A 17,334-nucleotide genomic window follows, 5' to 3' on the forward strand; every position below is an offset into this window, starting at 1 on the left:
GGCTTCCGGAGCGAGAACTGTCCTCCGCTCCAAGCCGCTCAGTGCACACAGCACACGTTGGGAGAGAGAGAGAGAGTACTTTAGTCGCAGAAATAAAGGATTTTATGCAACTCACGTTCAACACGTTGTCTTTCCAGGGCCAGGGGTAAGTAAACTAGTAGCAGCTCCCTTTAATTCCTCTGAAGTGACGCAGAACTTTTTTTCCATTCCCCATTCACAAAGTGCAACAGCAATATATTAATAGGCTATCAACTGCCAAGCTTGGCTAGTAGTTTACATCAATCATTGCCTCTCAAGCCCATATGCGTAATCTGCTTCACGGACTGTCCATGAGAATAGACATACAAATCACCAATGCACCATCATGGCGTGTCGACAGTTTACAGATCAGTTTCACTTTTGGATTTGGACACATATGCGACGATGGGTAGCCTACAATAAGCATTTTGGAAACGAAATAGCCTGTACAGTGGTGGTCATCATGTAACTTGCCTGTATCTTACGTATGCAGTCTGCAGTGAACATTAACGTTTACGTTATATGGAGAGTTTACCGCAGGGATGTTGATTGATTAGGTCAGGATGACATTAGGTTATTATTCAGCTGGGTTAACGAGACAGCAGTGCAACATGAAACCCTGATGTGTTTTTAAGCATAAATGTTTATGCTCCAGGCAATAAAATGACGATGTGTTTAATTAGACAATATCAGGAAAACAGCATTTTATTTATTTTCCCCCCCGTCATTTTTTGCTGCTGAGCGGGTGTATCTGAGCGGAGCGCAGAGTGCCCGATGCGCAAATGAAGGTGAGCGCTCCGCTGAGGGAGTGTAGAGCGGCGTGGGGGGGATGAACACGAGCAAATGACGAGCGGAAACAAAAGCCGTCGAGAGCGAAGAGCGGAATTCTCGGCCGCTCCGCTCCACTCACATGCTCTGGTGTGCACTGTCTGCCAACACAAAGACCTTGAGAACAACAGAGTAAGAGTCAGAGCCACAGGACTTCAATAAGACTCCTGTTCACAGGAAGAGGTAAGGACACTTTCAAGTAAAAAAAACATTGCAAGTGTTGTTCACAAACGCGACAGGTCAATCAGGCACGCAGGGGACATAAGGGATGTTTGTGTGTGTGTGTGTGTGTGTGTGTGTGTGTGTGTGTTGTGTAAAATGACAACAGCACAGACTATGCACCTATTTACATTAACTTATGTAAATAATATTGAACATAACACTATGTGATAGTAATCTTCGCTTGTTTGGATCCTTTGGTGCGTACTTGTGTGCTTGAGGGGCTGGCATAGCCTGACTCCACCAGAGGGGGCGGTATTGAGTTCACAAGTTCACAATACAGCCTCCATCTGGGCCTATTTTGATTTTAGTTTTAGTCATTGTCAGTCTCTAGAAAAGTTTTCATTTTGTTTTAGTCACATTTTAGTCACCTAGAATGTTTTAGTCGACTAAATATCATACGATTTTAGTCGACTAAATCTACAATTGATTTAGTCGACTACATTTTGGCGGGCCTTGATGCCGTCGTAATGACTGATTTTACACTTACTGAAAATCGCCGATCTACAAGCTCACAATGTGTCGCAGCAGGACGCGTTGTGAGCTTGTAGATCTGCTATTTTCAGCATGCAACCAAGTGTAAAGTGACTTATACTGGATCTCTTGTCCACTAGTCACTTCCTAACATTTTAGTCTAGTTTTTATTTGTTGATGAAATTGTCAATATATTTAGTCTCAGTTTTAGTCTTAGTTTTCGTCAGTGAAAAAAGGTAGTCATTTTTTGTCATAGTTTTAGTCGACGAAATCAACAATGGTTGAAATCGGCCTGTGTGTGTGTGTGTGTGTGTGTGTGTGTGTGTGTGTGTGTGTGTGAGAGAGAGAGAAACCAGCCCGTGCAAGGGTCGAACCAATCAAGGCAGCATTTTGGCGAGCCCGGGTGTGACGGCATCAAGAAGTGCCTGTTGCAATTGAATTTCCTTACTTTCCTAGCACCTTAAAATTGGAAAATAGTGTTCTCTTCTTGAAAGCAAGGTGGAAGACATGACCTACAGTACACACCCGACACGATAGTGAGATTTTTTTAACTGTTAAACCTAATGCTATATGAGACGTTTGTTAACACTTTTGTCGTTTATCGCAGGATTTGTTTACCTTGCTGCTTGCACAGCCATTGCAATACATAATTATGGCTTTTACACACATTAGTCTTACTTAGACTGGAACATCATGTTGACGCATCCAGACACACACAGGGAGGGGGTGGACTGATAACCAAGACAGAATGGAGCAGTGCAGTGTTTGTAGATCCAGCTGTGAATGCACTCTGTCTCATTAATCATTCATTGGTCATAAGAGTGTCCGCAGAGATTCTTTTTAGCTTTTAGTAAACAGTAGGGGGGGGGGGGGGGGGTGTCTCCACAAACATATTGTGAACACCGCTCAACGGTCCAGAGACAATCAATTCCCCTATTATTGCATTGTGGTGGCTGTAGGGCAGAGCGGTGCAGAGGGATATCATATCATTGGAGACTTGCCAATAATACATTTCTGTCAGAGAGGGAAAGGACCAGCGGGGATATTGTGTAACTGTCAAGCCAGTTTGAGTCACATTTTCAATAACAAATGGCCCTCCTGTGACAAGTCAACAATGGCCCTCAAGGTGAGACACTGGCTATTTGTCATTCCAGACGTGAGACAGTGTGTGTGCGCGTGTGTGTGAGTTAATGATGTAAAATGTATGCTATAAGCCCTCAGGATAGGCCAATATCACACGGCCCAAATGAAATTGGCTGTGATGCGAAAATGCATAAGTGATTAGATATGCATCTCCGTCCATTGTTGTTGGTTTCAGCAACAACACAAGAAACCCTCGCAAAGCTGACCGTTTTGGGAGACATTATGGGGAATAGAAAGATTTAGCGACGCAATACAACATGGAAAACTCTGTGCCACTGTATGTGATGCCCAAGATATCTCGAAAAAACAATATGGGTAAAGTGGTTAACATTTCCTAACTATTATAGGAGCATATTGCATCTACAGTAGCATCAATGCTCTATACTCAATATTTTCCTCCGATGAGGAACTCTGTTGAGTTTTCAGTATTTGGAATCAGCCATTAAATACACTATACCGGTGCCCAGCTGTAGAGCACAGAGTCGGTATAACGATGGAAGTTGGAGATCCATGCCCCACCCGGCTATGCAATATATCCATAATATAAATCCAATATCCATATATGGAGATTTCTGGATCTTTATTCAATATGCTACTATAGATGCCGAGATGCTTTGATAAAGTTGTTATTTAGAAAAATGGGGCAGTCTGCTCCACAAAAATGGAAGAATGGAACTTTTTGACAGATGGGTAACCTAGCTGCGATCACTAATGTAATCCTTTGGGACTAGCATGGACAATTCCTGTACAGTTAACTTGTATGTTTGCACACAGAAACAACTAAATGAAAAGTGGTGTCCTTTGTCACTGATGAAATGTTTGCTACAGTACGTGGTTGCAACTCAAATGCTTCTCATTTGCATGAAGTTGGGATTATCTCAGCATTTTGGTGCTCTGGCTCCACCCGACAATCTCACAGCAATTTGCGTGGGATCGCTGCCTGTTTCCATAAGAAATGAATGAGAAGTGTAAAAAAGAAAAGAAAAAGAAAAATCACCTCACTCCGCCTACATGTATCTGACTTTTTTTTTCTTCCTGAGGCAGTACTTGAGGCTTGTTAAAAGAAGCCTCAAGTTAAAAATACTCCTTTATTAGGATTGTTGTAAACTTCAAGTAGATCGTCTATTTCCACCAAATGTTTTTGCCAATCATGACATGTCCAGAATAGGGTTCATGTGGTTACCCATCTCAATTAACATTGCTTGTTAGGTTACACAGGCTGGGAGTAAAGGCCTATTCATTCATTTTCGGTGGTGAGGTGACCACCGCTCCGGTGGTGAGGTGACCACTGCTCCGGTGGTGAGGTGACCACCGGAGCTGTAATAACGTGGAGCGGTGGCGAGTAAAAACAGAGAGAAGGGCTGGGGAGAGTGGTGGTTTGCTCTTCACCACGGCTCCGTGACGTCATGTTGGTTGCGGTGGTCACCTCACCACCGATAAATCAGACTATGAATAACGTTTAACTGACCATTCCAGTTGCATCTCAACATGTTCATGATTATAAGACAATCCGAAAATCTCTATCCTCCCTTCAGCCGTACCACTCATAGCCAGTTCTCCATTAAAGACAGAGGTTCTTTACTCTGGAATACACACATGTATACTTATTGCCAACTCCTCATCTCCACTTGTTTCTACCACATAATGTAGCCTTATTCTGAATAAGGCGCAGGTCGGATCCATATGTACAGGTAGGCTGTCTAACATGTAAGTAAAAGCAAAACATAAAAATAAATAAATATATATTATTATTTAATTGATGGATTAAATTAAATTAAAAAAATAAGAGGTTCCTCGTCTTGGCACAGGCGGGTCGTGGAGAGAAGGCGTTCTTGGCATAGCCTACTTTGTTTTAACAGTCAAATATGGTTCTCTTGCTTACCACTGCAACTGATACAGCACATGTGCAAAATAACATGGGCCCCAGATGTAAGCCCCATAGCAGTGTCCAATCTGTCACAGAAGGGACAGCCCGTTCATAACACCAGAAAGCATTTGCAAGTAATGTGGTTAAAGCATGTTGTTAAAATGCAGCCTGAATCTAATCTGCCATCACACCACAATTGGCAAAATGTATACTCACAGAAATAAATGGGACTTAATGACTGAACTGATGTGAGCAAAGAACAATAATAATTTAAATAATTTATATATTATTAGTGTCTTGACTTCAGCGAGGGCAGACAGATATTTTACTCTGCAGTTTGTGTACCACAGCATGGAATTGGTAAAGGAGCCATTTGTCTAAAACATGGTGACAAGATGATTTTGAGTTTGTTGAATTAAATGTAGAATAACAAGCACAGATTCTGTACAGGCCCATGGCGCTTGTGTGGTGATTGCGATCGTGAATTAAGTTACGTGGTAGTTTTATCTTCATGAATGATTAAGCTTGATTTATTACAGTGCATGGAGCAGAATCTCCCTCAAACTAAATCACTTGGTGTGTTCATGGCTATATGAGGGTTGGGGTGTCTGTCTGATAGATGCCTCACCAAAACAAAAGGGAGGTGTTCGCCCCAAAACTATTGTGTTTATTGTCATGATTTGTCCAGAGCCGAGTTGGCTTTGTCCGAGTCTTTAAATAAATACTTTCTGAAACGTCTATGGAAAAATTAATGGGATATTATCTTCCGGTGCGCTCGCAGGGGGCGGGACTGTGACGCTCTATTGACTAAGATTGGCTTCCAATGTTTTGAACAAAATGTCGCAAATCGTGAACGCAGAGTCCCTTGCCGTGAAACTTTACCTTACGTTATAGCGCCACCAGGAGGCCGGTTTTTACTCCTACATATTTTGTCCAAATATGCAAATCGGTACACATTATTATCTCTATAGTCATGTCATCAAAACGGACTAGACTGGCAATATGCCTAGGGCCTTTTTCTGATTTGTCTGGTTTCCAGGCTAAAGACTGACCTGTCTGATTTTTCACATTGGCTAAGATTGACTTACCTGTCAATAACTGACCTGGAGACCTGTGCTCAGAGGAGCAAATGTGTCTAGTTTAAATTAAATATATCTGAATATATATTCTGATATATCTGTAGCCTACTCCTACTCATCTCAACAGTGCCTGAGGGGCACTTTGGCATCACAAGCTGCAGTGCAATTAATTGAAGACCAAATAAACAGAAATTAGCCCTTCGCTAAGTCCCTCCCCAACCCGTCCTTGTCCAACAGGCACATTAGCAGCGAGAAGACAGGGCAAGCTGTCCTTCTCCCCCATAGAGATGCATGTTAAATGACGGGATTTCTCCATATAAATAAGCGATGATTTCAGTAGCAAGAGAATAAAAATGTCTTCCAAATCTAGTCTATCATTATTTAAATAAACTAGAAATACGAGGAAATCAACTTTTAACGACTACCTGACAGGAGTTTTCATGTTGCACGGTAAGACTACGGTCATTAGTATTATTCTCATCACCTGGGTGGGTCAGACGTGTAACTTTCCCGACATTAAGCCGTGTATATGTTCAACAACACAGCCATGGAAAATAACATTGACAGCTACAGTATGAGGTGGCAAAAGCTTGACCTGCATAGCAACAGTTGCTAAACTATTTGGATTGGGATTGGACAATCGCATTTTGGGGTGGGATTTAGCAAAGTGCTAATTGGAATCCATTAATGATTAAAAAAAACACAACTTATCAATGCAAGAAGAAAGACAGCAGCCTCGAGAAGCAGTTTTGGATGAGAAACACTGTGCCTCATTTCAGGAAGTGCTACTGTAGTTGAAAAACAAATATCCATTACATGGCGGTCATATTTGATCACGGAAAAAACTAACAAAACAAAAACATATATGAATAGGCTACATCTCAAGGCTTTTAGCACGCAAAGTCCAAGGACTAATTTGCGGTGACATACTGTAGTATAACTCCTGTGCCTCCTTTTACCAGGAAGATATAAAGAGTAATACCGCCTACTTATCACTTATAAAAAACCTTAAGTGTGCAATTCAAACAATGTTCGATGAATTCATAAAATGTCTGCCGTTCCCACATAATGCCTTCTCTTTCCAGGAAGAGACAATATTATTGTTCCCTCCTAATTGTTACGAAATGAAATATGAAGCAATACAAATTGATGAAGGCTTTTAGTGCAAAACACACTTTGGCTTAGGAGGACTTTGGGATAAGGCATGTGTCCTCCCACAATGGCACCACGTTTTATGGAAAGAAACGAAAATTAGACTAAAATGTTAGGTAGGGACCTTTAAATTGCCTGATTCTATTCCACGTCTGAATATATGATTGGCCTACCGACACTGCCCGTCTTATCCCTGGTCTCACCAGAATGTCCTCCAAGACCGAGGTTACTCCGTGGTGGGGAATAATACAAGTATGGTATAATACAAGAGAATGACAGCCTTGTAACTAACTTGTAACTTTTACATCATACACGTACATCATACGTTGTACTTAACTATGATTTGATTTGGGTGTGTTCAAAATAAAGTGTTGATTATCGTGTAGTAATCTAATTATAGTAAAGTAATACAGTTATACTAAAAAAGATAAAGATCAAGGGAAAAGAGACCTTTTTACAGTAACTAATGTTTCAAGTTTACACATACTGTACAAATAAATTACACAATAATCAACACAAACACTTTATTTAGAACACACCCAAATCAAATCATATTACAGTGTACGTGTTCAATCAATTATTCATGCAAACGGCATAAACAATATTCGATTGCCGCTTCTACAAAAATAAAAGTTACTGTTGCACGTGCCAAGCTGTCATTCACTTATATTATATCGTACTTGTATTATTTTTCACCACAGAGTAACCTCGCGTGAGACTATCCAGCATATCGCTATCCACCTCGGAGGAAGGTCTGGTAAGGCCGGCAGTGTCAAGCCCAACACACACCGGCTCCGTCCGACGCGGCACGACGCGTTGCCGCGCGGCGCCGCCTGGAAAATAGAACCGGTTCTATCGGCGCGCCAGCACGTGTCGGACGCCGCCTGTGTGCGATAGGTTCATTGAAAATAATGGAGGCGGCTGTTTTGACGCGCGGCGGTCGCAGACGGTGTGTGATGGGCTTCAGTAGGCCAATCAGAGGCAGGCGGGGCGTTACCATGTCTATGTGCGGACGTAGAATAGAATCAATCAGGCCTTTAAATTGTGTCTGAATCGTAAGGTATGGGTTGTGAAAGGCAGCCAGACAGACAAGAAAATTTAATTATTCATCATTCGTTCATTCAAAATATTCTGTATTTTGGAGGTGTGAATATACGCAAACTATTCGAGATAGCAAATAGCAAACTATTCGAGAAAGTACAGATTTCCAGAGTAGAACATGAGTTAAACTGTGATATGCACTGGCTGCCCTGTGCTAAGAACAGCTGTTAAGATTATGCTTGCCCAGATATCTCTGTGTCCCTCCAGCACACAGACTGACTTCTGTAAATGTTTTAGAAGTCATTTAGAAAGCTTTAGTTCTACTGAATAATACATTTCACAAGCTTAAGTGAAACTTCATTTCACACAAAACAATTGTATCTTTGTGAAACTGCTGTCTTGATAGTGTAGATTAACACAGGAAGTTGGTAATGTATGTTTTGTAATAGAAATAAAAATCTACAAAGTAACTATCCAAAGTTTTAAAATAATTGCAGTACAATATTTGTCTCTGAGATGTAGTGGAGTAGAAGTAAAAGTACTGATAATTGGATTTAACACTCTGTTTGCTAGCCATTTCAGGCAGAGCTAGCCCTGTGGTGCTAGGGGTGATACATTGAACGAATTACCTATTCTGAGGCCCACGGTAAATGTTCTCTTATAGCGAGAATCACACAGAATACCTAAAAAGAAAGCTTAACTTGTCCACTTGTCCATCTTCCATTCTGGAGATATTTACCTTTATGTAACACCTGCTTTTATAGTAACATACTCTTCTTGAACAGAAAGCCTAATTAGGAAGTCAGACGTTGACAGGCAGTTATAAAAAGGAACACATAATATCCCATACATACTCTACACCGGATGAAAGCCCTGAATGTCTACTTTTACGAGGAAAAAAGTGCACATTGATCCCACCTACAATTCGTCAGTAATTGGCTTTTGTATGAGCTAAAGAATGGGGACTGAGGGAACATATCGGGGCTACGTTACTACTGTTTTGTTTATTTTTGATGATGAAGATGATGATGACGGATCGAGCACACGTCAGGCGGGCAGATAAAACGATGCAAAGACGCGTTGTCATTACTATTATTTATCCATCTATGTATGTGTCTGTCACTGTGTATCGTTCCAACTCGGCTAGCCAAGTTCGCCGAGGGACGGTGGTGTTGTTGTTTTTTCCTCTGAGGTGGAAAGACTGTTGGGACGCGGTTAGTGTTGCTGCCCGCCTGCCCACCTCCCGTAACACAACAGTGCATTTGCATTGTTCCATCTGACCGGCGTTGATCATCATGATAAAGAAATAACCGCTCGCTGAGGGACGATACAATACGTGATAGTTTTCTTGTTCGAGTATGAAGAAAAAAGGAGACAGAAATCTGACCGACAGACACTCACACTCACACACTACACACAAGACCCCTCCCCTCCACCGAAACAAACAGGAGGGAGCCCTCCCCATCCCCTCCCCTGAAACAAAGAGGGAGAAACGGGATGAGAGGTGGACCGAGCCGATCGGCTTGTTATGTTGCGATTCTGTTGACCTGAGTTGTATATACACTCTCCGAGCCGCCATTACGTGACAATACGCCTCTCCCCCTCCCGTCCTGTTTTCAGGAAGGGATGGGGAGAGGCTTTTTTTGGGGGGGTGATTACGTGACCGGAATGTTGTGCTATGAACCAGGGCTGGTTGATCTATTGTCCGGGTGTGTAGAAAGGCGATTGAAAGTAATCAATAAAAACATGCACTAAACGGACATCTACATTTCCCGCACCGCACCGTTGGGATTCGAACCACGTAGAAAACCTTTTCCTGCACGGGCTGTGTTAAATAAAATAAATCACACTTGTGTGAAGTGAGCGGCACACATCATACATCACATTCCGTGCTCAGCCAATCAGCTGAGTACATTCCGTGCTAAACGGACAGACATACACACAAAGCTGTGTGCTCAAAAATACCTCAAAATTGTTGACTACTGTTCTGGGAAGACTGGTGTTTTTTCCTATAAAATACAAACACTTATATATTGAAATTTTATTTCCGATAGCCCCTTGAGATGTACAGTATCATCTCGTTTTAGAGGGGGTCCTAATACGGTAAGGTAAGCCTTTTCTAATCAATTTACAACTGCTGGTGCTACATTAATACGAAAGCCTCTTTGAGATCAGTTAGATGCACATTGACAATACCACACTTTTTGTGTGGTATTGTTGATTATTAGGGCTGATAGTTTCTCTATATTGCATTTGCATTTTTAAAATGAGTCACAGGTAAATTAATATAGCATAGCATACTATGGCCCGGAACGGCTGGGCACCTAGGCTGCTAATCCAGCCTGACAGCGTGTCACGGGTTCGAATCCCAATCCCGACAACGTTTTCTGGGTGTTACTCTCCATTTCCTGTCAGTCTACTGTCCACTCAGCTCAGTGACAGCTCAGTGGCCTTGTGGTTTGAGTGTCCGCCCTGGGGTTCAATCCCCGGCCGGGTCATACCAAAGACCCAAATGGGACCCAGTGGCAGTGACCCCCTGCTTGGCACTCAGCATCAAGGGTTGGATTGGGGTAAGTCCCTGCGACATATTAGAGTCATGTCCAGGGGGTGTACTTGTACATCATGTCCAGGGGGTGTACTTGTACATCAAGCTGCCTCACGCTACAGAAACAGGAGATCCTCCTGCCCCCCCCCCAACGAAGTTGAACGAGAGAAAGTGACGTTCACACACGCCATAAATTAACGCGTTCGCAATGACGTTCATCAGGCAGAAATACAGTACGTTCAGTTCACATTCAGCCCAAATGAGAACGTGTTTGTGAACTATCGTTCTTTGAACAGGTTCGGGTACAACACTGCATGTTAGTTTGTGTCATTTTGGCTGCAATCATCGGTTGGGTGCTTCTGAAGTGTTTTGACAGACATGATAAAAACAATGATTTACGATTTCCCTTGTTTATCAGTAGGGTCTGTATATAATCTTACCAGTCTGACGTTGCTTATCTTGTTTATAGAATGCTCTATTATCCTGGCTCTGAAGGCTGGCATGAATCCACGGTCAACAGCTACAGCCTTAAGAAAAGGAAACAACAGAAATAATATTTTAAATTTTCTTATTTTCAAATCGGTCAAATTGTGATTGCATAGGCCTATAGACAAGTATCACTCACTATGAGTAGAGTGTAAGGGTGAGGCTTGCTACTGTAATGTAAAACCTATGAATTGGATTACTCCAATTTCCTCTCAATTTGTCTAAACCGTAAGATTTAGCAATTAACTATTATAATAGAGAACTTGAATTAGTCTGGGTTGGTAACCAATCTATAGCTGTAGCAGAATGGAAAACTAGCAGTCATTACTCATACATACATCCTCAGGGGGAAGTGAAGAATCACTTCTTTGGCAGCGGAAATTGTGAATCATTCGTAATAATATACAAAGTAAGAGGAAATTCACACTTAACAGAAAGATTCCATGTGCAACTCTCTCTATTTTCTCACACACACACACACACACACACACACACACACACACACAGATGACAGAGGAAACCATGCGAGGCGCCGAGGCACCAACCTGCACATCGGGAGCAATTAGGGGTTCAGTGTCTTGCTCAAGGACACTTTGACACTGCGGGGGGAGCCCGTCTAGTTCCCAAGTGGCCGCTACACCTCCTGAGCCACTGCCACCTATACAGCATCTGTTTTATCATTCATTCATTGTCATACTTCAAACAGGTTGGCAGTGATAGTGATAACTAGTTCTGCTACGTTCCTGCTCTCTCAAGATGCCAAATTGTGAGTGTGGGAGACTGGGAGAGCAAGAGCGAGTGAGAGAGACCAGTCTCTCTGAGCCAGAAGTCTTGATAAAAAAATAACTAGTTATACAAGCAGATGGCCATGCTGCAAACGCTCCATTGCTTTCTCATTTTAAAAGTAGGCTGTCCACCCACCTCCCATGATTGATTTATTTCTTTATTTTTTGCATCAAGGAGAGGCAATCTGCAATTGAAGTGGACAAACAAACAAAGAAACCAGCCACTTAGATGTTTGAGTTCTCTTCCTGTCTAAGCCTGCTCATACACAAATTAGTGGTCATATTTTCAATTGCAAAATTTCTGTTTTGATTAGCCCTTCAACTGTCATTGTTCTCGGTTCAATTGCAAATGTGTTTCCTTGACCATATCCATTTTACTGTCTTGCTCAGGGGGATTCTGAGTCATTATCGGATATTACATGAAATGCATTTGAAATAATAGGACCATAAAATGACCATAAAATATATTTTCACAGTCATATTGCTGTTGAGTCAGGCTGTTGAACTCTTCAATCACTTAATCTTACAAGAGAACTGTTGATCCTCTATGAATATATATGTTTTGAAAATAACATATTTCTGACATTTGTGTCTTATGCCTTACATGAAGCAATACCAATGCAACTGCAGCAGTGGCGTGTCTAGACTTTTTGACAGGGGTGGCCTTGGCCTTGTTGGGGCGTGCATGCGCACACACGGGTGCACGTAAGCATGCGGTTAGGAAACGTTTTCAGCAGCTGGATAAGGGTGAGGAGATTAACAGCAAATACAGGAAATATGGATTATGCCATTGCTAAACATTATGCAAGCCATCATGGTTCACCCTCATGGTTCTGTGGGATTGAGAGAATGGAGATGCCCAACAGAGGGGGTGATATTCTAAAGAGACTAGCCCAAAGAGAAATGCAGTGGATATACACACTCAATACTATGACACCCAATGGACTGATGATGTGCTACCTTTTTGGAATTTTTTTCATTCCTATTTTTTTATGTATACTGGATTGGGGTTTAGCACTCCACTGAACACCATTTCTGATGCGCAATCTCTTTTTCTCATTTACAGGCAATTGGTTTTCGCAAACGAGGAGTCAACCAGGCTGTGTGTGCCAGTGCTGTACAGACTACAGAGCCAGAATTGACATCCCAGCGGTCCAGACATTCGAAGGTCATGGAGTAGGAGTAGGGTGAAGAAAGGACGCCAGCGCCGTGGAGAGACGTGGAGTACTGAATGAAGGCAAACCGTTTTTTTCTCAGTACCTATGACAAATTGACAACATCAAAAGGGAGGAACTGATGGAGAGGGTGTAAAGAGTGCAGAAGCAGTATGGGGAGGCCTGGAGGGTCATGAGATGACTGGGTAGAAGAGAGGACTAAAGGCTCATACATAGTCTGGATTTTCGGTGGTGGGGTGACCACCGAACTACAACATGACGTCACGAGCCGCGGTGAAGAGCAAACCACCGCCACCGCTCCAGCCCTTCTCTCTGTTTTTACTCACCACCGCTCAACGTTATTTCAGCTCCGGTGGTCAGCTCACCACCGGAGCGGTGGTCACCTCACCACCGAAAGTCCAGACTATGAATAGGCCTTAAGAGGGACAACCAGAGAGGGACACACAACCCTGAAGAAGAGGGTGAGGACCTGGTTCAACCATTACCCAAAGGCTGCTGGGTGGCCACTAATCTCTCAAGAACAGATTCAGAGCTGCACTACTGAATCTGTCGGCAGGGGCATTAGGAACATGTCAACATTGGGGATTAGAGGAATGAAATAAAACAAAACAAAACGAAAAACAACTAGCCAACATCCACATTCTGCCCCCAGAGGCAAAATCTGTATGAGGGAATAACAAGGGTGAGTGAGAAAATAGCAGCCAGGAGAATGAGTCTACGGGACACTGCCAAAGACAATTGAGACAATTGCCAGCAAGCAAATTGGTGTGGTGGGGAATCAACACGTGGGCACCGGTCAAGAAAAATGAAGAAGCACAAAGTACAGAGAAGCTGACCAGATGTATGGAGATTAGAACCATGATGATGGGAGGTGACGATGGAGGGCTCGTCTGAGGACAACCTAGAGCAGCGGTTCCCAAACTGTGGTGCACGCACCCTTTGGTGGCCACCAGGGGGTGTGTGACATGAAAAGGGTAATGGCGGACAGTTTACGGTGTTATTTAACACAAATAGCAAAATCGGTAAAACAGTAAAAACACCGTTTTATGGAGATGTATAGAGCCGCTCCGTGTCTCACAGTCAAAATTCCAGCCCCCCGCTCCTCCCCCTCCCCTCACACATGCACAGCGGCAGATTCTTTAGTTTTAACTCAAGACAAGACCTGTCAAGACCTGTCATCGTGAGATTTTAGGCTAGAAACAGAACTAACTGCCAACTCCACTGGTTAATGAATGATTGAGAGAGAAAAAAAGAATAAGAAAGCCATTCGCTGATATCCTCTGTTCTTTTGATGGACTAATGAGTTACAATCTTATGTGGTTATATTCACCTCTCGTACAAGTATAAAGTACTAATCCGTTAGAAAATAAACAAATGAATCCTAGAACACTAAACATGTGTGTTTTTTCCGCTAGATATTAAGGCCTATTTAGTATGGGTTTTAGCTGGGTTTTCGCCTGGAAGGCTCTATGGAAATCTGGGACATTGTAGAACGAAGTGAACTGAGAGTGACGTTCACACACGCCAAAAATGAACGAGTTCACAATAACATTCATCAACCAGAAATAAATTACGTTCACTTCACGTTCGCCCCAAAATATGAATGGGTTGGAAGGTCGTTCAGGGACAACACTGGGAGGCACCTCAGACCTGTGCCACCTGAGGCCACCACACACCCCCTAGAACCGCCTCTGAACTGCACTAAACCACCACAAACCAACTCCTCAAAGTCAAAGTCGTACGATTTGTCACACACATTACCGCAGTGAAATTTGTTCTCCGCATTTGACCCATGTCTTGGACCGGTGAGCCACAGCCAAGGAGCGGTGAGCTGCAGCCGGGCCCCGCTCGGGGAATCATTTGATTAGTTGATTTGACCCCCTGATCCAATCCATTGATGCTGAGTGCCAAGCAGGGAGGCATTGGGTCCCATTGGGACCACTGTCTAACATCTCAGCCAATGTTGTACATTGAGGCACATCTTAATTAACACAAGGGAAATAATGCGATATCCTGTGGATAATAATAACCAGTGTCTTGACTCTTGATGAACACATTGCAACACTAGAATGACTAGATGCGTTGATAAACCAGTAACTCTATTCCCACTGGGCACCTGACAGCTTCTAGCCAGTAGCCACACACACACACACACACACACACACAGGGGGTTGGGGCCGGCCAAAAACAATACAATAAAACAGTGTCTCTCAGGTTGTCCTATATTAGGACTAGGGGTTATACACAGGGGAAAAAAAGAGGGAGCGGTCGTCAGACTCATCACTGACTGTAAATCGAGCATGCAATGAAAGTACTTTTTAATTTTAACAGGTTCATTAATTCTCAGCTGGTGGATGGTTCTGCTGGGGGGGGGGTCATGCGAGGAGCTAACATTAATAACAAGCAGGGACATTACAAGCGAACAGCGTATCTCAAATCTTTAGCCGCTTGTTTGACAGCATGCATCCCTGTGGCCTGTTATAACATATGATGCCATTAGGTCCCATATAGGTCAAACCGCACACACAAACACACCCAGGCTGACGGCACAAGCGATGGTTAATCAAGGTGTGCAGTTCGTGCGAGCGCGTTGTCTGGGACAATACGTTCTGGGGGCGGTGTCGCGTGCCGAAAATCACAGATCTATACAAGCTTGTAGATTGGCTATTTTCAATCCTTTGAAAATAGCAGATCTACAAGCTCAGTGGGCTTGTAGATCGGCTATTTTCAAGTCTAGTCTAGGCAATAGGGCCAACATTAGTAGTGGAGTGTAAAAGTATAGAAAATTGGAAATACTAGAGTAGAGTAAAAAAAAACATCAAAATGGTACTTGTACATATGCAAGTAGACTGACCATTCAGCATTCACAGACTTGCAGCCAAGTCTCATGGATCCTGCTGTATACGTCTCCTGGATTTGGTACCAAGCCCCCAGACCCCCCCCCCCCCCCCCCCCCCCTTGCACTGGTGTGGGCAGTGCATGCAATCATACAGAGATGTTCTCTTAAATAGGCTAATGAATGGTTACTGCTTCGGTCATCAAATCAATTTCTGTGGGTCTACTCTTTGCGTTTTAAAGGCTGAAACTGTACATTTTCCAATGCTAGTAAAGCAAGCCTGTTAAAAGTACCAAATTCACCAGAAGTTATCACAGGAAGAGGAAATTACATCTAAGTAAGTAGCCTTGCCGAGCCATGAGGCCCATAGGGCAGGAGCCTATCTCCTGTTTCTGTAGCGTGAGGCAGCGTGATGTACAAGTACACCCCCTGGACATGCCGCTAGTATGTCGCAGGGACTTGTCTTACCCCCAATTCAACCCTTGATGCTGAGTGTCAAGCATGCAGGGAGGCACCGGGTCCCATTTTTAGAGTCGTTGGTATGACCCGGCCGGGGATCGAAACCCCGACCTCCCAGTCTCAGGGCGGACACTCTAACCACAAGGCCACTGAGCTGGTGAAATTAGTCTACTCTGTTAAAAAGTTTCAGGGGAGGGGTATGTGGAGGCCCCGCCCACACCCCAACAAATAAATCTCATGGATTCTCACCTTGTATGTATATACTCGTCTAAGATTCTCACTGTCACAGCCAGCCCTGCTGAAAAAGAGAAACAGACAAGACAAGAGTCGGGGGGAGGGAGAGGGAGAGAGAGAGAGAGAGAGAGAGAAAGAGAGAGAGAGAGACACAGAGAGATAGAGAGAATGAGAAAGAGAGTGAGAGAGAGAGTGAGGGCAGGAGGACTGGAGGAGTGCAGGACAGGTTGTAGCATATTGAGCTGCAGCAGTTTTTCTGCGGATTTTAGACCCCAGATGAAAGCTATATGATGATGAACTGTCACTCACATCAGCTACTAAACCAGCACACACACACACACACACACACTGCATGACAGATCAGATAACGCGTGACTTTTTACACGTAAAAAAGAATAGATAACTGCGCAACATGTAGACTACTGTGTTTTCCACAAAATAAATATGGCATGGATGGTGAGTGACCAAACGGTTTGTCAGATGTGTACGCACTTAATGTGCACTTTAATAATATAAGTGCACACTTTTATTTTATGCATCTTGACTGTTTTAAAATGCTTGATGAGTGAAATTTAAAAACAGCCGTTTTATGGCGTTTTTCCTTCTAGCCAGGTGCTGCCTGTAAATTAATTGACTCATTAACTCACCAATCTCACATACGATTACGATCCATTCCTCGCGAGAGAACAAACGTACATATTCTACACAAACTAGCTGGAACAAGTTGTTTGACCTCGAAATCAAATAAAATGGGGGAATAAAACGAGAGAATGACCAATCAACGAGAGTGCAGTGAAATATAAACGCCGGCTTATAGCCCACTACTTACCTTTGCAGATCGTGCACAAACAGAAGGACCTCTCGTCTTGTATCGCATTCATTTCACCAACCATGTCCATATCATGACGGAATCCGAAGAAATTTGAGTCGGATCAGATGATCAGAATTAGCCTAAAAGATGATCAGAACAAGAGAAAGCTCAGCGCACCTCGA

The 17,334-nt window shown here is 43.1% G+C and overlaps 1 protein-coding gene across 1 annotated transcript in view; it reads right to left on the reverse strand.

Annotated features, from left to right (window-relative positions):
- LOC308314079 (alpha-1,3-mannosyl-glycoprotein 4-beta-N-acetylglucosaminyltransferase C-like) overlaps positions 1-17,334 on the reverse strand; it is a gene marked incomplete at its 3' end in the record, with an annotated part of 38,531 nt that extends 21,197 nt beyond the window's left edge. The window contains exons 1-2 of the mRNA XM_080761486.1: positions 17,171-17,334; positions 10,807-10,893 (exon numbers count right to left, since the gene is read on the reverse strand). The remainder of the gene's footprint in view (positions 1-10,806; positions 10,894-17,170) is intronic.

This window comes from Protomyctophum bolini (genome assembly GCF_963924005.1).
Source record: "Protomyctophum bolini genome assembly, chromosome: 4".
Taxonomy (NCBI): Eukaryota; Metazoa; Chordata; class Actinopteri; order Myctophiformes; family Myctophidae; genus Protomyctophum; species Protomyctophum bolini.